The following is a 24,282-nucleotide window of genomic DNA, read 5'->3' on the forward strand; positions in this document are numbered from 1 at the left end:
ATTTCAGGTCCCATTACTTTGATCGTCTATCCGTCGTTCCATTGGCCTAACAATTTGATTGGGCATTGGTTGTTGACTCACAGGAACAACATTAGGGTTCGAAACTTGGCCTCCAACATTTGGTGGAGCCAACTAACTAGCCATTGGCATAGTCACATTGGGAGGAGCTGGCAGCAAAGGTACATTTTGAACCATGCTTCCTCTCCCATTAGGGTTATTCATAGGCATCCCTTGACTTTCGTTTGTCAATGGTAAATTACCTCCAGGTACTAAATCCGCATTAAGATTTATTCGAGAGGAGTAGTTCGTTTGTAATCGTGACTCTACTCCTTCTGCCCGCATGATGGTGGTGTCTATATCAGCCAAAGCCACACTACTCAATTGTGCCTGAATATTGAAATCCAATCCATGCAAGAAGTATTGCAATTGGGCAGCCGGCGAAATGGGAATGTAAGTTTGTAACTTACGAAACACTTCCTTAAGCTTCTTGGCATAAGCTTTCACATTCTTATGGGGGTCTTGGCGTGTTACATTCAAAATACACAACCAGTATTGGCCACCTCTTTCAGGGGTATATTCTTCTCGAAAAGCTGCGTAAAATTGGTCAATTGTGGTTATGGTTCCAGTCTCTATGCTATGATACCATACTGCAGCCCTTCCTTTCAATGTCATGTTAAAGAACATCATAAGATATCTCTCATCTTGGATGGGATAATTAAACATTAGTCTTTGGAATTCACAGATGTGAAACTCCGCATCTTCTTCGGCTAACCCATTAAAAATAGGCAAAGGCACTCCTAAAGCTGGCAGATCCGGCGTCCCTGCAGGAATTGCAATGGGTTGTGCCATGATGACAATTGGATTAACAATAGGAGTTTAGACTGATGAGATCACACCCCCACTTGAAGTGGGTTGACTTGGTAGAAGAGAGGAAGAACTTGAGCTTCCTCCTGCACCTAAAGGACTACGTGTAACAGTTGGGTTACTTAGACCACTACCTCTTATGCGTATCGGGCTACTCCTTTGAGGAGAATAGCGACTTACAATCTCCAACCACCGTCTAGCCCTCTCAGCACATTCTGCTTTTTGTATTTCGGCTTGACGGTCCTTGTCAGAGGACATAAACCAACTTTTTGGTCCCTAAAAACCCTAGATTCAAGAATCACCACTTGTTGGTAGCTCTCGGCAAACGCACCACTGATGGGACCTCAAATGGGCCGGCACTAGCTATAGCACTAGCTGGACCTCATACTCATAACAGACAAACATACCCTCACGGCCTCGCAGGCCAGGAGCGTCAATCTGTTGCTCAAGGACGAACTGCCCTAAAGCCTAATCTATGCGTTTATAGTTTTATAGTTTTTGTAGTCCAAAGTTTCCCTTTCTATAAACTCCACAGAGGGAGAACCCATACACAATGGCAATAAATTCCACGATAATCACATACATGGGAGGCAACCTCTCGGTGGAAACACCGCGGCCTCACTACAGCTCTCCTACATCGCGCAGGCATTAGCCCCTTGATGCACTGCTCAACATACAGAACAAAGGAACAAACTCTACTCTTTCATTTTCCAAGTAATCCAAGAGATACCATGTTTCCTTTCCAAATAATCCCACAAGAAACGAACGTCTATCCTACGGCTTAGGATGCCTTTCCACACTCAAACGTGGGTCATTGTCATTGAAAACATGTGCTATGCATCCAGGTTTTTTTTTCTGATACCATGATTAGTATGCACATGAAAAGTGAATGATTCTAAAGTGCTCAAATATAATTTTAAATAAAAAATGTGTTGTGCACAACTAGGCTTTCAAATGCTTATTCCCTAACCCGTTGCGACGATGTAAGGATAGCACCAAGATAACACTCGTGCTACTATCCTCTTAATAAAAATACAACGAAACTCTATGTCATGATGTACATCAGAAAATCAGCAACAATCAGCACGCAAATCACACCATTCAAACATCCCAACCCCCTACGTTTAGGTATTGCTTTCATTGCATAGGTGTAGAGGCTCATTTTGTCATGTTTTGATGTATAAAAAGCGATAAATTACAAACTTTGACAGGGAGATAGGGCAAACTAAGGTTGAACCTCATGCTTTGCCACTACCACACATCCACAAACAATCATTATATTTTTCCTTATTTTTGTAAGATGTATTTCTATTTTTTCTCTTATTTTCCCATTTTCTTGATTTATTTGGTAATAAAATATGCTATGTTCTAGTTTTTCTTATTCCAATCACTTCAGCATACTAACATTTAATTTATCTTCCATATTCCCCCCATGGGAATACCTTTTACCTACCCGAAACAGAGAAACTACCATTTTACCACTTAAAGGCCGCATTTCGGGTTTACGGGAATTAAATAGAGCATGTAAATCATTGCAAAATCAAGATTTTTTGATACACAGAAATTACTCATGATGCAAATAGCACACAAACAAATTTTCATCCAATAAGAACATAATTATCATCATAAACTATCAAAAATCCTTCATTTTCTTCATAAAAATGGTCATACCGTGTTTTTACGTAACCCGAGACGCCTTGAATGACTGCATAACCAGAAAATGGAGACTCCATTGCTTTCAATCCAATGCTGCTCATCAATCTTCAGCATCTCCATCAATCTCCATCTCCATTTCCTTCATTCTCCCTTCCCGGTTCCTCCTTCAAGATGGTACACATGAACAGCCCATAGAGGGGAGAGAAAGGGAGGAGAGAGAAAGACTAGATTCAGTTCTCTTCATCCGGACAGCCATTCCTCGCGCGAAGACTAGCAATATGATCAGCCAAGAGGGAGAAGTTGAGCCCCAATGTTGGTTCTATAGGTTGCTTTCAGCCTGACAATCATGCATCATGAGGGGGGAGCACATTTTTCGGCCGCCTGTTCACGTCGCCATCTCCTTTCTCTTCACATTTTTTTTTCATCAAATTTGACGGGGGGGGGGGGGGAGGGGGCGCAGTTAAAATCCCTAAAGGGCACCCCCCCTTTGGTCCTCTCAATGTGCACCTCTTCAAATCTTGGCCAAGTTGGCCTCTTCCTCATCCGGGCTCCGTTTCAGCCTTTGAAAAATCCTGCGCGTCCGTCTTGTCATCACGCACTGACTGGCAGCTCTTGACATCCTACACTCCACTCTCACAAACAGGGCGGCGGACTAAAAAGGAATAATGGGCAAGAAGGTGATTCGAACAAGGCTATCAAATTAGAAGAAAGTTTCGAGGAGAAGAGGGCAGGTTTGCATGGGAAAAAGAATGAAAAGACGCATGAAAAAGACACGAAAATACACAAAAATTAAGAACGGACAAACCGTCCCACAAGATGACTAGCTGTAAAAAGAAAAAATGGCAAGTGGAAGGTATATGTCAGGGCGGTCATATCCATTGGCGATTCTGAAGCAAAAAGGGCACATTCACATGGGAACATGTCAAGGTAACGTAAAATTCTTCAAAATTGAATACCTTTGGAACCATTGATCAGAAGAGGGGGATTGTAAAAAGAAAAAGTATACCATTCAAAGGAACGAATAGGGCTATCAAGTTGGATGTGGGTTTCGGTGAATATAGGATAGGTTCACATGGAAACTCGGTAAATCAAGGGGGATAAAGAGAAATGGGGGAGGAACGTTTGCAATGAGTGGGTGGTGAAGGGACCCCATCAGGGTAAAATCGGGTCATGGCATGACTACATGATCAAAATCAAGATGTATATGAGTATATGCCTCCTAAACGTGCAAGGACGCATCCCCACACTTAAGACTTTAACATGAAGGGTGAACCAAGCAACACAGACCTAAGACTTGACATGCGACTGGTCGGTGACATCCCCACACTTAAAACATGACCATCACTTGAAAACAGAAAAAGAAATAGGGTTAGAAACACTTGACCCGATTTTTACAGATACTCGATAGTGATTGTTGATGGCACACGTGGTATCACACTCGTTTGCAGAAGGAACCAAAGAATTTTTATAGCACACATCCAATATGGCAGAGACCACGCAGCAGCACCCAGGGAGGTAGCTCTGTGTAGAACTGCGTTGGTGATGATGAAGGGTTTAATATTCAGCTCATTGTCACTCACGGAGGAGAATGAAAGAACAGTCGCTCGCCCCAACTCCCACATTGCTCAATGAATAATCATGGGAACCCAAAACTCACACCCAATTTAGAATGGAACAAGGGGGAAATGATTCAAAGGGAGTATGCCAATGTGCAAAGTTAATGTGGCAATAGTGTGTTCCAACCTGCCTAGCATAGGTGCAATAAGGCAGGCCAGGGAGCATGATAGTATAGTGCACAGAACAGAGTGACGTGTCTTGTGATGGTGGCAAAGACCCATCCTGTGTGTGCATAGGGAAAACGGAATGTAGCTGACTCCAAGGTGTGTCGTAACGTCCCTTAATCTTCACCTCTCGATAGTTGATTGAGGAGATACTAGTCACACTCATCCTCCCTTTGTCCCTCTGTTGAAAGATACAGGATGGCAGCCCAACATTCCTGAAACCCATTGATGTAATCCTCATGGTCACTTGTGCGAAGGGTGTATGCCTTGTGGGCAATTGATGGTGCAACTATGCATCTTGCCATGTGTCAGCATACGGTGCGAGAAGGAAGGCCAGGGAGCCTTATAGTGACATGCATAGGAGCAATTTTGGGGTTTGTGCATTGAGAGGCCCATTGCCTATGCGTGAAACACTCCATTCACACATGTCACCTCTCTATTGAATATCAAGGGCAAGGACTGGTCACTCACCCCACCCTCTGTCTCACACTCTATTGATGAATACAGAGGGCAGCCCATATCACATCCTCATCCGGTTAGGATGAAAGCTCACGACACTCTAAGTTTGTCGAGGAAGATCAACTTTGTTTGTTGAAGGTGTCAATGTAGATTGGTTGATGAAGAAGCCTACCTAGGGAGGTAGTCAACAAGATTAGCACTGGGATTACATGTTGGAAACGACGTCTATTAGAGGAATCATAAGCACTGGAGAGGTTACGTGATTTAGTGCACCAAGGGAGCTCATTCAAAAATTTCGTATGTAAGAGTTCAGCTAGAGGTTCAGCGATCCTGGACTATGGGGTGTTACCACCTTTTCCATAGCCAGCTTCCCATCCAAGGGTGTGTGTGCTACCTTGTCTTGGAACGAGGCCTATTATGACAGGGAATTGCTTCCTTTTCTCCCGTAACAGTTTTAATTTATTTTTCTTTTTTTTTCCTTTTCTTTTTATTTTCCCTATTCTCGAGGGTGTTTTCACCTTTTCTCGAAGAATAGGTCGGCATGAAAGGGACTGAAGTCCTTTTCTCCCATATTCAATATACTTTTATTTTTATTTTTTCCTTTTTCTTATTGTCTTTGAATTGTTGAATGGCAGGGATGCCATATATCAAAACCATCCTCGCCACCTCTATTGCATCAGACTGAAAGAAAACCAAGGGGGAGGGGAAGGTGGCTACAAGGGGCTATCAGGACAAAACCATATCATCAGGATCATCAAGAGGGTTATCAGGAGCATTAGGTAAAGCCATCTCGATCATTGTGCAAAGAGTAAGGAACCATTGACGGTGATTTTTAGGATCCACAGGGGGGTAATACTTCTTGAGGCGATAGCCATTAATAAGGAAGGGATCATCGGAAGTCCGGACTTGCCATTCGGATTGACGGTAAGTACCTTATCAGGGCCCATCCAGCATTGTTAAAGCTTGCTTGGAAACTTGCCAAATCAAAAATCATAAGCGCCAAGTCGCCTTCCTTGAACTCCTTTTGCTTAATGAAGTTATCATGATAGACCTTTCTGCGAACTTGCGTGGCTTCCATGCACTATAGGGCTATCCTACTAATCTCATTGAGACACTCCAAGTGCAAGAGATGGTGTTGCAGATACTCGTCATCTCCCAAGCATTCCTTGATGGCCACGCGCAGAGAGGGTAGCTCGAGTTCAACAGGAAAGATGGCTTTTGTTCCATACACCAACTAGAAAGGAGTTTGTCCTGTAGTTGCCTTATGGGAGGTTGTGTATGCCTAGAGGGCCTCTAAAAGTTGATCATCCCAATCTCGATGATATGTGGCTGTCGTTCTTGTTAGAATCAAGAAGAGGATGCGATTGGTAACTTTGACTTGGCCATTGGCTCTAGGGTAATAAGGGGTGGACTTATAGTGACAAATCTTGTACAGTTCTATCAACTCTTCCATGATCTTGTTAAGGAAGTGGGTACCTCGGTCACACTGACAAGCTCTAGGGGACGGACAAAATGGGTGATGATGTTCTCGTATAGGAACAAGGCCACACTATTACCATTGTCCCACTTCAGAGCTTTAGCTTCACACCACTTTGTTAGTCTGTATAGACCAAGTTTTATCTATTCTGCTGCCTTCTAGTTGGTGGATCAATTGGGCCCACGAAATCAATTCCCCACTTCTCGAACGGCTTTAGGGAAAGAATGGGTTGCAAGGCATGGCACCGGATTTGGTAGGCTTTCCCATTCACTAATAGGTATCAAACCATTTGCAGTAATCATTGGCATCCTTATAGAGGGTCGGCCAACAATATCCTACAAGGAAGGTCTTCTAGATGTTTCTTCTCTTGCAAAGTGTCCACCACATGGCTCGTAATGGCATGCTTTCAATACTATACCAATTTCTTCTCCTGCAACACATCTTTGCAAGACTTCATCCTTGCCTTTCTTATACAAAGCACCTCGTAACAGGGCGTAGGGGACTGATTCCAATAGAAGCTTCTTCTTCTCATAGATTGAGATGTTAGGAGGATACTATTGGGTTCTAGGAGGTTGGCTATGTCTGTGTACCATGGGGTAACTCTTTCGACTAGAAACAAGGAAGTATCAGGAAGGTCTAGATCATCTTGCTCGTCTTCACCATCACTTTGAGGGATGTAGCAGGAACTTTTGGCACATGGTAGGATGTGAAGTTGGCCTTCCTCACTAAATTCAAGCGTGAAGGATTTGAAGAGCGTATGCGAGAGTAGTTCATGACTCTAAGTTAGTCCTCTAGAGAAAGAGTACAAGCTTATGTCTCGCGAATGGAATTCATACTGAAGAGATGGACCAATCATCATTTGGATGAAGGCATCCAAAAATGAGTATTTCTCAAAACCTACAACCAAAAGTTCACAAATTTGTAGAATTGAAAAGACCAATTAATCTACAAGCTGCAGTGGAAGGTGCAAGACTGTATGATGATGTTGAATCAAGGTTGTCAATGATATTAGGAATAGGAGTCTTACCTTCTCCCATGCCAAGAATGGTATACCCACCAAATGCAGTTCCAAGGACAATTCCCTATCCCTACCCCCAAATGCAAACAGTGCCACAATACAATGCACCTAATCCACAGTGGCCACTGCAATTGACAATGCCTCAAATGATGGTTCAACCACAACAACATTGGCCTTAAACAATTCCTCCAATGATGACTCAACAACAATGGAACCCTACCAACTGGAATCAACAACCCCAAGTCTCAACAGGAGCTCTAAATCAAAACCAGAATAGAGGACCTCATGGATCAACCCAACCAATGTATGCAATAATCACAGAACCTTTCCAAAACCCTACTACAAGTACTCCAAGAGGTGAAAATCTCAAAAGGTTGCCTGTCCAACTCAGTCGCAAGTATCAAGAAAGAGCTTATCAATGTGATTACAAAACACCTACAGACGCTGAAGGTGAATACTGCCAATATATCCACTCCTGCGGGAGGTGGGAGAGATGTGATGTGTTCTAGTACATGGGACAGAAAGTGCCATCAAGAGGGACATTTAGCCATTGAATGTACCCAAAAACTAACCATTCTTGGAGCCTTTTGTTCATATTGTTTAAGGAAGAACCATACAAATGATATCTCCTCTCTGAAACAGATGCACGAATGAAGAAAGAAAGATCAAGATGCAAGATTCAACTTGTTGGAATAAAAAATCACAACGCAGGATATTGGACCAAAGCCTAGGGAATTCGGTCCTAATTTTGGTCCAAGGAGGTTTCCCTTTTATAGTTACAGAGGAGGATAGTCTCACAGTGGTCAGAGATCAGAAGTGGAGTGTTACAAATGTGGACAAAACGGTCATTTCTCACCAAATTGTTCAAACCCTAGAAGGTCTATGGATTACAAGCCCTTATGCAGTTGATGCAAAGGAGAAGGCCACATTGCAAAAGATTTTCTAAGTCTAGCCCTTGTGAAATCTACCACTGATACCCAATAGAAAACCCAAGAATCCACTTCCAATTTGGTAGAATTAGAAGTGGCCACAATAACACATGCAAAGAAAGGAGAATCCATATTTCCAAAAGAGAACATTCCCTCTGCCAAGACTGGGAAGTTTAATCTTCCTAGGGAGAAACAAAACAATGCAATACAGAACAATGAAGTACAAAGAACTACAGAGCCACAGAGAGCCATAGAGATAGTTGCAGAGAAAGGACTAGAGGTCTACGAAAAAGAGGATGTTAAAGTACCTCCTCATGAAGAAGAAGTGCAGATATTGCCATTCCTAAAAGAAAAAGGGAAGATAAAAGTGGGCGTGGCCCCATTCCCCAGTCAATTGGAAAATCCTCTGGATCCTATCAAAGAGTATGATTTGGTCAAAGACCTAGACACTTTTAAACCAAACTTAATATTCTAACATTTGCTGATGTTGTCTCCTAGCTGTCAAAAGAAATTTAAAAGCATATTAACAAGAAGAAGAGGCCCAAGAATTGTTCCCTCCGTGGTGACCAAGTCCAACAGAGCCTTAGAACCCGTAAAGGAAGTAGATGTCGCTAATGCCTTCTTAGATCCTGGAACCCCAAAGATTGACATATGGATTGAAGGGTGCTTTATTGTAGATGCATTGATTGATGGAGGCTCATGAGGCATGCAACCTACATCGTGGCTTATAAGATTGGCAAACCAAAGTAGAATCAAACTGTTGGGCGTTCTCCCATATGTAAAGACAACCCTCGTAGGAAGAGACTATTGATTGGCATATTTGGTTGTTAAACCAAATTCTTACAGGACCTCATACCCTCTGTTGTTGGGAAGACCTTGGCTTTTTGAGCAAGAGCAAGGACGGGGACTAGTTCAAAAGAACCCTAACCCTCGGAAGAGGACCCAACAAAGTGGTGTTGAAGTTGTATGGATCACAAAAAGGCAATGGATCCACGTCCATCAAAGTTGTAACCGACTCCAATGAAGTAATGGCTTTTGAATCCACCTTTGACAACAAGATAGAAGCATGGATGTACTATTCTCCCTGTTACATGGCAGTCACAGAGACAAAGTTAGAGATAGAGATGGAGACAAGAGTAGAGACAGAGACAGAAGTAGAAGCAAAAGCAGAGGACATAACAGAGAGCTTGTTCTTCTCTTACAGAGCCCCCACAAGGATCGAAACAGAATCCGAAGAGAGCAAAGGTGATAATGCAAATTAAGATTATAAAAGTGAGCTAGAAGGATCTATCATACTTACAAAAAGTGGAGATAAGGAAGAAGTTCCTGAAGTTCGTGAAGCCTCAGAAGCAAAAGATTCCTTTTTATTTGATAGAATGATTTTGGTATCCTTTGGACTGATCAAGAGTCACGTCATGAGCAAAGCCTTTATAAGAAATGTATTAAGAAGAATAGGCATTCCTTCAGCAGTGGCTCTTGTTGCCCAAACTTACCCTTCCTTAAAGAAGATGATGACGATGCACCTTACCAACAACCCCCAATCCTGCAGTCTAAACATGACACAAGAAGTTCCTATTATGTGACATTCTTGGATGCATCTTCAGAAGATGAACCCTTGAGCCAATAAAAAATTTATCCCCAACCCAAACTTGAAACCTCAATGATACCCTTTCATCCTCCCAAAGAGTGAGCTAAGCCTTCATTAAAAGACAATAGTAGTTCCAATGCATCATTAGAAGATGAGACCACTCCCTTGAAGGAGTTGTATCTTTACCCAAAATTGGTCCATGGGACATTTATTAGTGAAGTGAAAGGTGAAAAGCACTTGACATTCGTGGATGCTGAAGGTACTGAATGTCACCTGAAAGTGGGTCTAAATTTTCTAGAAGAGGAACGTCTACTTCTGCTTCTGTCTATGTCTCTATCTCTTCTGCTGACTCTACTTATGACTCTGCGACAGGGAGAACAATTCAACACCACTTTGTTGGGTCCTTTGCTTAAGATTAGGGTGCCTTTGAACCAATCCATCCTGGCTCTTGCTTTAAAAAGCCAAGGTCTTCCCAACAATAGAGGGTATGAGGTCCCATAAGAATTTGGTTTGACTACCAAATATGTCAGCCAATAGTCTCTTCCTACAAGGGTTGTTTTTATGTATGGGAGGATACCCAACGGTTTAATTCTGCTTTGATCTGCCAATCTAATAAGCCACTGTGTAGGTTGAATTCCTTGCAAACCTAAGTCCTTCATTGTCACATCCGTCATTATGTTTACTAATGAGCCTCCATCAATCAATGGATCTGAAATAAGGCATCCTTCTATCCATACACTAATCTCTGGGGTTTTAGGATCTAGGAAGGCATTAGCAGCATCTACTTCCTTTACAGGCTGTGGAGCCTTATTAGTCTTGGTTGGTGCTGAAGGAGCAATCCTTAATCCACGTCTTCGAGTCAAGATTCTTTTGAATTTCTTTTAACAACTGGGGGACAGTATCAGCAACTATTGGAACGTTAAGTTTGGTTTAAAAGTGTCTAGGTCTTTTACCAAGTCATATTCTTTGATAGGATCCACGGGCTTCTCCAACCTGTTGGAGAATGGGGTTACACCCATTTTCATATTTCCTTTTTCTTTTAGCAATGGCAGCATCGGCACTTCCTCTGTTTCTGGAGGTGCTTCTATTTTTTCTATCTCCTCGACCTCTGGTCCTACCTCTGGGACTATCTTTATGACTCTCTGTGGCATTGTAGTGCTCTGTACTGCACTCTTCTGTCCTGTACTGCTCTGTTTTTCTGTTGGCAGATTGAACTTCACAGTCTTGGCAGAGGAGTTGTTTGGGAGCTTTTGCTCAACCGCCAAAACTCTTGGACCACTTATTGTTTCAAGCATTCCAAGCAGAGCACTAATGGCTACCTCTCACATAGCCGACGCGCCATCCATATCTATGGGTGTAGTGAGCTTACCTCCATGCTGATCAAGTTACCTCCTCTCTCGCACACTTTGGTAGCTCCATGATCCAAGTGCAAGCTTCAAGCAAGCTCCATCCTCAAGCTCCACGCTCCAAGCTCCATCGCCGTGAGCAAGACAAGAGAAGAGAATAGAAGAGAAGAAAAGAGGAGAAGATGGAGAGATTCTCCTCCCCGATCCCTCACCCTCACACACTCACTCCCTCACACTCTCACACTCCCTCTCTCAAGCACAAGCTCAAGCAAGCAATAAGAAGAAGAAGAAGAAGAAGAGGAGAGCCACTTTTGGCCACACACAAGAATGTGCTTCTCATTCACTTTTCAACTTTATATACAAAACCCTAAATCCCTTTTGGGCAGTCATCCCCTTGTCCCCTTTTTTACATGGCTGGCCATGGCCTAGGCCCTTTTTCCCATTGTCATTCTATCTTCCTAGCTTCCTTTTCATTGCCCGTCTACGTTTACAAATTGCACAGGTGAGAGCTCGGCGCTCCTTGAATTAAACCATGATGCGCTTGCGCTCTTTTACAAAAGTATTGACTTGCGCTTTTCCTTGTGCACCTTTCTCCCTTATTTAGGACTTTTCTCCTTGTGCGTCTTTGTCTTCCGTTTCACTTTGCCTTGGCCTTTGTCTTCTACTTTAGCTTTTCCAGATTTTCCACCTTCATTCATTTGAGGGTTAACATTACCCCCTCCTAGATGAGTGTCAGTCCCATGGCACTCACCGACATAGGTAGGAGGCCTTAGCATGCACTAAAGGCATGGGTGGAAGGGACATCGGTGGTTGCCATGGAGGAGTGTTGGTGGTGGTGTGGAGGAAGGTCATTTGGGGGCACGTTGGTGGCCTAGATGGTTGGTGGTAGGGTTGTTGGAGTTGGTGGTAGGGTGATTCTTTATTGGGGATTGCACTGATGGCCAGCACAAGTGTTGGTTTGTTGGGGATTTTGTACATGATGATTCTTGGCAGGCTTGTAGGATGATAAAGGATAAGAATTCAGAGTTGGGTGTCAATGAAGAGCGAATGACACTTTTGTTAGAGTCTTCAATACCTACAATTGAAAACCTCTCATAGGTGGTCTCTCCTTAGGGGTAATGCTAGTCTTCTCTATCATGCACAAGACATAGTTTAATTAGTTTGGGAGACAGGTCAAACTCTAAGCAAACTGAGAGTATTGTCCTGCACTTGAGGACCCAAACTGTGTATATATTTTGGTGCATATATGATGTGAGTACTTGTGCATACTTAGATATTATGTAGTTAGAAGACCGCGGGTTGGTTTCTCATAACAACATGTGGATGAAGCAAAGCTGTCCATGTTGAGAAGAAGTACACGTGAAGGTGTATGTGACATCCTTTGCATTGTGACTGCATGACATAACATAATTGAACATAGGGACACTACACTATCGGTAGCTGGTAGCTATTGGACCTACGTGATGAGGACAGTGTACTTTTTCATGGCCATGCGTGCGGTGCTTACCACTATTGATTGCAATGGTATTAAGGCAGAGTGCAAGAGGAAATCATGTAAATGGGTCAAGGTGACAAGTCTAACCATAGGCGAGAAAAGCTCCCTAGGTATGTCCTGCCCTTGATGTGCCCTGAACAATTGTGGGTAATGCTAAGAGGTAGGGGACTAGGGACAGAGCCAACCGACCAAGGTCACTGGAGCACCTAATTTGAGGACCCCTAGGCGTTCTGCTGTGATCGTGGGTGCTTGTTATCTTTTCTTTTCTTTTTTTTTTGACTTGCCTGAGTACAACCATTGCAATATGTTGAGGCTATTAGCCTTTCAATGGGTTGGGAAATGTCAAGCTTCGAAGGCTCAGGAAATGGATATTACAGTGATGATTGTGCCCTAGCCTTGTTGTTAGAGAAGTAGTTGTTGAGATGGGGAGATACACTTGAGATATTGCAAACCTCTTTGTGACACGCGATGTCGGTATAATTGAGGTGTTACCATGTTTCCACAGCACAAAGGAGCGGAAAATGGAAATAAGGGAAATAGCAAAAAAGGCACAGGATAAAAGCAGAAAAAGGCACCTTGACCGGAAACCAATCCCTGAAAAATTCAAATATTTGGGCACGACCCTCAGAAAGCTTCAGTGTCGGGCCAAGGCAACGAAAGAGAAAAAAGGCGCACCATTAAAATGCGGAAGCGCCCCCGAATCTGTGTAAAAGAGTGCCAGGCTCGCTCCTATGCAAAGTGTATGCATTAGTTGGGAATATGATAAATTAGAATGGTGGGAAATGGGAAAAAGGTCCTAGGCTACGGCCGGCCATGTAAAAGAGGGAAAAGGGGATGACCGCCCAAAAGGAATTTAGGGTTTTGTATATAAAGTTGAAAAGTGAATGAGAAGCTCATTCTTTAGTGTGTGGCAAAAAGAGTCTTCTTCTTCCTCTCTTCTTCTCTTCTTCTTGCTTGTGTGTGCTCTTGAGAGAGGGAGTGTGAGAGTGTGAGGGAGTGAGTATGTGCGAGAGTGAGGGATCGAGAGGGTGAAGCTCTTCACCGTCTCCTCTTCTCTTCTTCTCTTCTCTTCTCTTCTCTTCTCTTCTCTTCTCTTCTCTTGCATGCGCGGCTATGGAGGATGGAGCTTGGAGATGGAGGAGGCTTGAGGATGCTTGAGCTAGCATCAAGAATCATGGAGCTACCGGAGTGCAAGAGAAAGGAGGGTACTCGATCGAGCATCAAGGTAAGCTCACTACACTCGTAGGATCGACGACGTGTCGGCTATGTGAGAGATAGCCATTGGAGCTCGCTTGGAACGCTTGAAACAATAAGCGGTCCGTGGGTCTTGGCGGTTGAGCAAAAGCTCCCACATTTTGGTTCCATGGCCGGGACCAACAGATTCAAGCTTGAGCACTTGCGCGCCTCATATCGAGCATCGAAGTAGGGTATTCATCCCCGAAACGGATCTTGAGATAGGTAAGAAGTTGGGTGCTTTTAATCTTCAAAACAAGTAAGTATTTTGGGATATTTTGGTTGTTTGATGATTGGAAAGCATGGAGGATCTATTTCAGTTTTTTGCCTTCGATTTTTGTTGCATTTAGCGTAGGTTAGAGTTAGGAAATCGAACCGGACAAGGGTAGGGTTTACTGTTTCAAAGCAGGGCAAAACAAGGAAAAAATCGTGCAAAATGCGCAAAATGCTCACTAATGCGGCCTAAGATCGACAAGAGAGTGATTGGGGGCATCAATGCCACATTTGGGAAGGCATATAAGAGCCAGAAGGCCAAAAGAGAGCTCATTTGTGCCATTTCAATGAGAGAGAGAGAGAGAGAGAGCTAGAGAGCCCCAGCCCGTGTGATTCAATAGCATCACTGACGCACTCACCAACTCGTTCAGGTATATGAATCCCTTCCTCTATCCCCCTAGATAGGATCTGGAGGGTTGTGCTTGGTATGATTGTGTAAATCCCAAGAATCAATCAAAATCGACATCACGCTGCTTCTGTCGCGTTGCGTTCGGCCCGTCCAAGCGGTCGCTTCTGGGCCGAGTCCCAAAATCGGCCCTTGGCCCCTTACCATTCGACCACTCAGCCCCAAACCCTAGTCGGCCCTCGGACCCTTGAGCTGTCCGAGGCAACGGTCCGAGTCAACCCACTCGGTCGTCCGAGTCAAAGTTTTTTTCCACGTGGCACATCCACCATTCGGACCGTCCGAGCGACCCGTCCAAGTCCCAAATTCGAAACTCGGCCACACCCGGGATTCGGCCCTCGGCCAAGCGCCATTCGGCCCGTCCGAATTACCCTGTCCGAACCTACCACTCGGCCCATCCGAATAAAAATTGTTCAAGTCAAATCCGGAGATTCGGCCCTTGATCCCGTGCCATTCGGCCCGTCCGAGTGACCCACTCGCACCCTGTAATTCGGACCAGTTGGTCCGAGTGCAACTTTTTGTCAAATCTATTAGAAATTTGACCCGACCCGGCAAATACGCATTAGCGCAACTTGTCAAAACCCTTCGGGCACACAGATCTTGATTCTAGCACACGTGATAAGAGAAATTGTAGTAGACAATCGCTTAGCGGTTAGCAATAGACAGTTGAGGGACCCAAGGACTCGGATGCGAGCCGCTGAACTGTAAAACCTAATCGACCGAAAGCGAATGAGGCAACGTACAAGGAAACCCTAAACCCTGACTAAACGGCTAGAAAATGGACCTACAAGCCTATCAGGCCCAAAATGAGCGAGAGTGAGTAAGACGCCGGGGAATTGCTTGCGGCGCTCACATTGAATTTCCGCACTTGAAGTACACATAAGAAAGCTGAAAGCCTGATTGGGCACAAGTGCACGAGAAACAACACAATCACCGAGTGACCATAAATTGAGGCTTGTGTTCAATAATCAAAGGAACTCACTCTGATAAATCATTTAAGGAACCCACTAGTAGGAGAAGACCCCAAGATTTAGACAGGTGCCTGAGTGGCCTACTAGTAGGACCTAGAGAAGACACGAAGACACGGAAAGCAACAAGATAGAGGATTGGACGCTGCCGGAGCTGCTTGGATTCATCGACAACTTCGTGGAGCTGGAAGCAAAAACAATGGCGGAATCAAGAGGTGAACGAGGAGAGGACCAATTAGACTTAGGAGAATTCCCAACAAGGAACTGGTCCACAACTATGATCTACTCACTAGGACCGTGATCCAAGGCAGACCAGTAGAGGAAGTGGTAGCTAACCTGGAAGAAGAGAGAAGAGCTATCAAGAGAGCGCTGGAAGGCATAATTGCCTACAACTATGAGCAAAGGGCTAGAAGGTTGCAGCAAGACGTAGATATGTACGAGGCTAGATGAGTGCTAGACCTAGCTGGAACGGCCAAATCCAGACCAACGTAGAGAGGGAATGGGTAGCAAAGGCTGACATGACCTTGAGTAAACTCGTAGCAAAGCGACTCATGGACAATACGTCCGTGGAACAGAGCGCTATTGCCCTAGCCACTGCGCTACTATCGGGATTGGGAGTCACACAAGGGGCTAAGGGGCAGGCTAGAATCCCCATAGTAGCAAAACAACTAGCTAGATACGAACCTAGCAGTGACCCATATAGCTTCATGGAGTAGTTCGAGCAAGTGTGTGAGACAAATGGTCTTACCGACCCTGCTTAGCGAGCTCAAGCTTTCAGTCTGTGCTTAGGCGATAAGGGGAGGACCTAGTATTCTAGTGTGGATGACGCAGAACATACAAACTTTGCTCGTCTTAAGGGCCTATTCATCAAGAGGTTTTCGGAGGCTGGGTATTCGAATAACCTCATCATTAGGTTGATGAACATCAGTCAAAGGGAGAAGGAGGATGTTAGGGATTACGTCACTTAGGTGCGTAGCCTCTACAAGAGAATTCTTGCCAACGAGCGACCTACCGAGAGGGCAGTGTCTACAGTGTTCATGAACGGGATTCGGAGCAAGGAGCTCTACAAGGCTTTGGCCAGTAACTCCACTTTGCAACGAGACGTGCTAGCTAGAGTTTTCGAGGAGGCAATACGCGTAGATGATCAATTCAGGGAGCACAGCATGAGGACTACCAACCGCGAAAGTGCGAGCCAGAGGGACCTGGAGAGATCAACCACTTCGGGGGAAAAAGCAACTGCCAGTGTGCAGGATAAGGAAAAGAGCGTAGACCACGACCAAGGGATGGCAGAGATGAGAATGGAGATTGCACGGTTGCAAGAGCTCGTGAGGAAGCCTTTGAGATTGCATGTACAATGTATATATTGCAGCGGAAATCCTAGATCTCAGCTGTGCTCAAATTGTGGTAGATTTGGGCATGATGCAGTGCATTGCAGAATGCCGAGGAGATTCCCATATGTACAGCAGTACAACCCTCAATTTCTTTGGGAGGGGAGCCCAATTAGCTCTTCCAGCACCGATTGACTCAAGACCTGCCGTGCCTAGGCTGGAGATGAACCCAACTGGTATACCCAGGCCACGTGGGCCTTTTGTAACCCACCCATCTATCAATGCTCCTGTTCACTTTGTGGAGGAGCCTAATGAGGAAGAGACATATGTCAACCCGTACATATCCTATGACGAGGAGGGCAACCCAATCCTGATGGACTATCGGCCAGTGCCGATGATGGCGTTAGGAAGAGGAAGAGGCAAAGGCTTGGAGGGCCCAACCAAGATCCAGTCACATGCTGGACTTGCGGCCACCCAGGCTACATTTCATCACGCTGCCCAGAACGAGAACAAGCTAACAAGGACAAAGCGGATCTCTGATGCACAGAGTGTGGAATCACACATCTATTTCCTAACTGTCCTAGGCGGAAGCCATCAACCAGCTCTGCCAACATGCCATCGGTGCCTTTGGGGCTCTTTGGAGCGGAAACCTTTGGTAGTGAGGATATGCCCATCCTGCTACATGCCATGACGCGAGCTCAAACAAAGTAGGCGGGCATCTCCTTGCCAGGGCCAAGTAACCTTGACGCAACCTCAATAGGGAAGAAAAGCCGGAGGAGACGGAAAAAGAGAGCCAATGCAAAGATAACTCTTAAAACCAATGAAGTGACTACGTTAGTAACGGGAAAGAAGGTCACAGACATAGAGGCAGAGACCTCGGCTCCTAAGACAGCTGAGCTAGGGAGTGCCAAGGTAGGGGAATATCCCCACCCCAAACGGCAACTTGAGGCTATAGCCAAGGTCAAGGAGTGGGTCAAGGACGCCCAAAAGCACCTCGAGGATGCTGAACCCATATTAGAAGATCCTATGGATGACTTCTCCAGTGTGAGCACACCAGTCTCACCTTCAAAACCACAAGCTGTGAGCATACCTGCACCACTGGGAGCGACTCAGTAGCAAGGCCAGGGGGAAAATTGCCAGAGGAGACAAAGCGCATGGCCTAGAAATGCTAGCCTCAAGGGAGGACAAGAGCCCAGTAACCTCCTCACAACCTTGTTGTCTACTCTAGTAACTCTAAGCTTGGAAGATCTGCTTAGGCAAAATCATTCCTTGTGGTAGGAGTTAAAAGACTTGATCGAGGGACATACAGGACTTCGGGTGCTGATCCGCAAGATCATGATGCAGTTACACAGATCCCAAGTCTAACTTTACACTCAAATCCTAAGTCTTTGCACATCAATGCTTTTTGGGAAGGCACTGAAATGCACGCAATTTTGCCCATCCTAGCCTTAGGATATATGACACAAAAAGGAATTGTAGACACAGGCGCAGGTGTTAGCGTACTAAACCATGCAGTCTTAGAGGCATGGGGAAACCCTCCTGTAGAGATTGCCAGGTTTAACGTCACATTAGCAAATGGAATGAAGGTAAGACCATTCGGGGTCTTAAAGAATTGGCCAATAAAGATTGCCGGTGTGCAATTTTCGGTAAACTTCATTGTCATGAAGGGAGTGGATTACGACATACTATTAGGCCAACCTTGGATGAGGAATGCGCGTGTCATAGAGGACTGGGGCAATGGCTTGATTTTCCTAGGGAACAGAACTAGTGTAGTAAGGGTAGAGATGGACACTTGGAAGAGGACCCCTGTTGATCTAGCTGCCATCTCGACTATGCTGAAAGGCGATACTCAAACGACCAAACCCTATGGATCACTCGCTAAATATATTCCTTGCCTTGAGGATGAGAGGGATTGGATGCATGTTTTGGCAACCATTGACCTACCATTCTCAGATGAGGAAGAACCATATCGGCAAGCTACTAAAGCCGCAACCATGCCAACTGAGGAGCCAGTTGTGCCACTTTGCATGATGGCAGGGAGCTCACTCAACCCGGGCAAACCAGCCTCGTTCCACATCCCTAACAACAAAATAGAGCTTTAGGAAATCGTAGAGTATCTGACCAATAAATTGGAAGGCAATTTGGCTGCTAACTTAAAACCTCTACGAGATCTTTTAGCTAAGCCAGAATGGAAATGGACCAAGGTCCACGACCTGAATTTGTTATATAACTGGGCTTTAGTTACTAATGACACGGAGACTGGAGAGGAAAGCTTGGGTGATGATGAGCAGTCAGAAGGACAAGACTCGGATGATGAGGAGTATGAGGACTGATGCTCTACGGGAGAAGAGAGTAAAGAAGAGATAGATACAATAGAGTACGACACGGAAGGAAAAGCGATAGAACAAATCAGGACAGACTCAAGGCCTAGGAAAGGAAGGACCAGTCAGAACGAAAAAGGAGTCATGCGGATGGAGTGTGACAGATCCTGGCTAGAACGCATAGGAGCTGTGGACTACGAGCAAGCCGGAGTGGCACAACCGTGGGTAATCCCAGTGCTCAAGACGGATGCACCTACTAAACTAGGACCCCCTGGGGAAAAACCTTCCTCAAGTGAGGGGTGTGAGTTTAACTCAGAGTCGAAAGTCAGCACTGAGAGTGATCCTGAGATACCGCAACCCTCTAAGGTCAAATGCACCAAGGGAGATTTGCCAGCCCACCTGAGGTGCAGGAGGCTAAAAGAGGAGCCCAGGAAGCAAGCAAGGGACTCAGAAGTAGAAAGGCAAAAGAAACTGCAGGATCTACCCAAACGGTTTACAAAATTCAAAAAGAGAGACAGAGTGGTGATTCTGCTAGGTGCGAAAAGACAAGGCCAAACTAGTGAACTGATCGAGGGACCCGCCAAAGTCAAGGAAGTTAACTTGGCTGGGGAAGGTGAAAAGCCAAGTCCGGTGTTCATTGCAGATGGCTTGGCGGAGGATGAGGAGACCAAACTCGTTGCGCTCTTGCAAGAGTACATTGACGTATTTTCCTCGAACTTAAGGGAGTCGACCCTAGGGTCGTGACTCATAATATCCCAATGGTCCCTGATCTAGTGCCAACAAAACAACGACCTTATCCCATGAATCCCAAACATGCCCGTGCAGTAAAAGAGGAGATTGATAAACTCATGAGGGCAGGATTCATATATGAGATCGAGCACACGGACTGGGTATCACCTATCGTGATTGTCATGAAGAAAAATGGAAAAATCCGAGTGTGCATGAATTACAAGAAAGTGAATGCCGCTACGAAGATGGATAACTATCCTTTACCCTACACCAAGCACATGCTTGAGAGATGAAGGAGCCGACTACAACATCTTGACGCATGACCATTGGACATGCATTGATCAACCAAAACTACAGCCCACTAATGCCAAACTCACCCCGTTTGGGGGTACTGCTTATTCACTCCTAGGGAAATGGAAGGTAGTCGTTTCCATCGAGTCTGAAAGTTTACCAGCTTTCTTCCATGTGTTGCCTGACACTAAAGGAGCTGGTAATGTGTCACTATTGGGTCGCACTTTCAAGAAGCAAATGAACTGTAATGTGGATTACAACCTAAACCGCATTCATCTTGCTATCGGCAATGTGTGTATAGTGACGACTTTCAGCAAGGACTGTCATGATTCCTCCTCCATTACGAAGCCACCGGTAGAAACCCCTACGACCACACTCTAGCCCGAGTCTAAATAGAACAAAACTATGACCCCGTGCCAGGCTCTCGACCCCAGGCCCAAACCCACCAAGAGTGCTTACAAGGCCAAGGAGTCCAAGCTTATATGGGTGCCAAAACGGCAAAAACCACATCCAGGTAGACCACCCAAACGTGATCCTAAACGCCAAAATCATCAGTCGGCCGCCGTCACGGCCTAAGAGGCAGTCTAGACACTATCGACGTAGACACACAATCACGCCGCGATGGATCCCCAAAGATCTCTTGCGAGCACAAGGATACGAGGGAAACCCCTGGATTTGGGTGCCAAAAAATGGCCAGCTAAAAAGCTCATCTACAAGCAATCTCATCCCAGTGAGGGAGGCTTGCACCCGTAGTGCCCAGAACATAGTCAACACACCATCGCCAGATGTGGCTAGTAAGCCCCAGCTCATCTATCGACCAAAGCAAATGCCACAAGCCTTGCACTTACCTAATCCAGAGAACTTAAACACCCCTATGACTGCTCACTCAAAACCCAGCACAACTCCCATGCCCTCAGAGCTTCCTACAGCACCTCAAAGTGCTTTGGAGTGCAAAGCCCAACCTGTGACACCGATGATGGAGTCACCACTATCCAACCCAGTTGCCCCTCCCCACCAATAGGTCTTAAACCTTCATACGCGATACGACCTTTCCTCTCCTTGGCTAAGGACCTCGCCGCGACTTCTGGGGATGACTTAATAACCTGCATCAAGATGTTGGACAAAACTTTCACTACATTCACTAGAAGTTATGAAAGGCTAGACCTAGGCCTTCTTGACAAAACACTTGCTTCAGATGTTCGTGTATTACCATGCACTTGAGAAGAATATGAACTTATGACCACTAAATTCCCCAAAATTGCTGCCGAACTGATAACAAACGACGAAATCTCAAAGGAGCAAGTTGCCCTCAGAAGACTAATCACTTCATATCATAAGCCTCCTCATTTTGTTCTTGAACACGAGTTACAAGAGCTCACGCAGATGGCAAGCTTGCCTTCCAGGTTCTTGCAGCAGTGGTTTGCTCTGAGAATCCAATGGGAGAAAAAAGGTTGCAGGATAATGACCAATGTTGAGCAACGCAGGGCAGTCAAAACCATCGAATATGACCCTACTTATGTGGCACCTATCTTGTTTAGGGTTTTGGCCATCACCCGCAATCAGCATTTGGACGACCATGTGCTCGCTCACCCCTACATTGACCAATTCCTCACGGAAGAGGAATTACATGTTGCCAGCCGCCTTAATACTGGAGATCTCTCTCATGATGTCTTGACCTACATCTCCCAAGTCTCCATCCAACCATCTACTCTTGATTGTCATGCTCAACTGGAATACAATCCGAAATTCTACACGTGGCTTCTTCACACGTAAACTCCTACCCCAACATGCCCAAAGCCCTTCACCTTTTAACCCCCAATCCTAGGAAGGATTCTTTTCTAAGCCGGAAGAGGAGGGGGTATGTGGGTGTATGTGTATGTGGGTATGTATGTGGGTATGTGGTGAAGGTGAAAAGAATCAGATAGGAAATGAATAAAAAGGGGGTATAGTAAACTAAAGGTAGTGAAAAGTATAAGCATATAATAGGAGAAAAATGGCTTCCTAAAAAATTCAGTCAAGTGTTTTTATTTTTGCATAAACAACAAAGTGCTATGTGGAAAATGCTAACGAAAGTTACGAATTATGGCAGGAGCAGAAAATGTTGCAGCAAGACCGCGCCCATCGGCTCCCATTCACAGACAAAGAAAGGGAGTAGTATTGCATCCATTTAGAGAACCGCGCCTTCGGCCAGCTCAAGTTCCGAACTATCCACAACATCGAAGTCATGGTGGCGAAGGAGGAGGCAGCCAGGAGGGTAGTGGAACAGTGCAACCTTACAAAGTATATTGAAAAATTCTCGTAGGAGCCGGATCACTTAAAATGCGTAGAATTCCTCAAAACATACAATCCGGACCAGGAAGGTGGCATTGTAACAGTGGGCCGAGGAGAGGGTGCAAAGCAGGTGCAAGTCCGGTTGGATCCAGCCTTGGTGGAGAGGGCTCTGGGATTGGTACCAAGGACAGAAAGGAGACAAAAAAGGGATATTTATGCCTTGCTGAAAATGAAGAAGGAAGAGGTGCTCACGAACGATGGCATAAGCATCCAAGACATCCCTGACACAGACGCCAGGTTGCAGGCCAAGTTGGTGCACGTGCTCTTCTCCAGCCAACGTTACAATTCCTTAATGCATTGAATTAGCGTGCTAATGCTGGAGAATGTAGCGGCCCACACCCTAGATGAGGTGGATTGGAATGGCTACATGCAGAAGACGATTGATCAAGCGGCCAAGGTGCTAGCCTTGGGAAGTGCACCAACAAGAGCAGAATCTCCAGCTTCTAAGGTAACAGAAAGGAAGAAAGCCTCCTCCAAGGCCTCTTTCATCGGATACGGAGGAGTCTTGACTGCACTCATTCAAGAGGCAGTAAAGGCAGCACAAGAGCCGGAGGAGGGAGAAGGAGAAACATCGGAGGGGTCGCCCCCTCATCAGGACAAAGACAGGTCCACCGACAGAACAAAAACAGAAGAAGAAGGGGAGGGACAAACTAGCAAGAAGACAATCAGGACAACAAAGAAGAAGGCGGCGCAGAGGAAGAAGAAGAATGACGAAGGCAGGAAGAAGGAAAGGGAAGACTTGGAAAGGGCGAAGAAGAAATCCCTGAAAGAAGCAAAGGAGAGAGAGAGAACAAAGAGACAGGAGGAGGAGAGGGAAAAAGAGGAGTTACAGAAAGCAAAGGAGGCGTCAAAACAAGAAGTTGAAGAGGAGAAAAGGAGGGAAAGAGAACAGAAAGGGAAAAAGAAGGTGGAGCAGAAGAAAAGACAGGAGGAAAGGAAGAGAAAAGCGGATGAGGAGGAGGAGGAGCTACGAAGAAAGGAGGAAGAGGACCTGGCGGAGGCCACCCGCCGGTCCATCGAACAACAGTGCCGAGCAGGCGAACTAAGGAATGTGAGCCCGTACAGAGAAGAGGGGCCAGGGTCCAGCATGCAGGTGCCAAAGTTTGTGCCACCTCCAGTTCCCGAAGGCAAAGGCAAGGCCCCGCTCCATCCGATCCCTACCCTCCTGGTGCCTTCCACGGAACTCACCACCATCACCCCCAGCATCCCCACTAGCGCAGATGTTTCAAACTTCATGGCGTGGATGCAGTATTTTATCAATAAGGAAATGGGCCATGGGCAGAGCATAGAGACTACGGCCACAGGATGGAAGAGGCCAGCCACGGATGCAGAGTCTAGGCAAGAGCCCAAAAAGCAAAAAGTTGAAGCCTCAACCTCGCCCATTCACACAACGATGACGCCACTGGCTAATTACAACGAATACGTCGCCGAGCTGCTCTCCCAATTGGAGAGAGCGAAGGAGGAACGCAAGATAGCCGTGGCTAAGTTGGCAGCCGAGAAGGAAACCATGGCCGCCTTCCAGCTGGACAAGACAAGAATGATAGCCTTGCAGCAGCGTAAGATTGCAGAATTGAAGCAAGAACTGAAGGCTAGGGATGAGAGGGAGGAACATTGGAGGCAATTGCTCGAAAATGAGACTCAAGAATTAGTAAACATGCAAAGAGAGCACAAGCTCTTAGTAGTGCAGTACCAGGAGCTTGCTGCGCAATCTGCTCAGATTGAGGCACTCGTGACGAAGCTGAATGCCAGGGACAAAGAAAGAAAATGAGGCATGGAGGAGCAGTAGGAGGAA

Source organism: Lygodium microphyllum, chromosome 7, assembly GCF_053477565.2.
Source record: "Lygodium microphyllum isolate KBCC chromosome 7, Lygodium_microphyllum_v1.1.10, whole genome shotgun sequence".
Classification (NCBI taxonomy): Eukaryota; Viridiplantae; Streptophyta; class Polypodiopsida; order Schizaeales; family Lygodiaceae; genus Lygodium; species Lygodium microphyllum.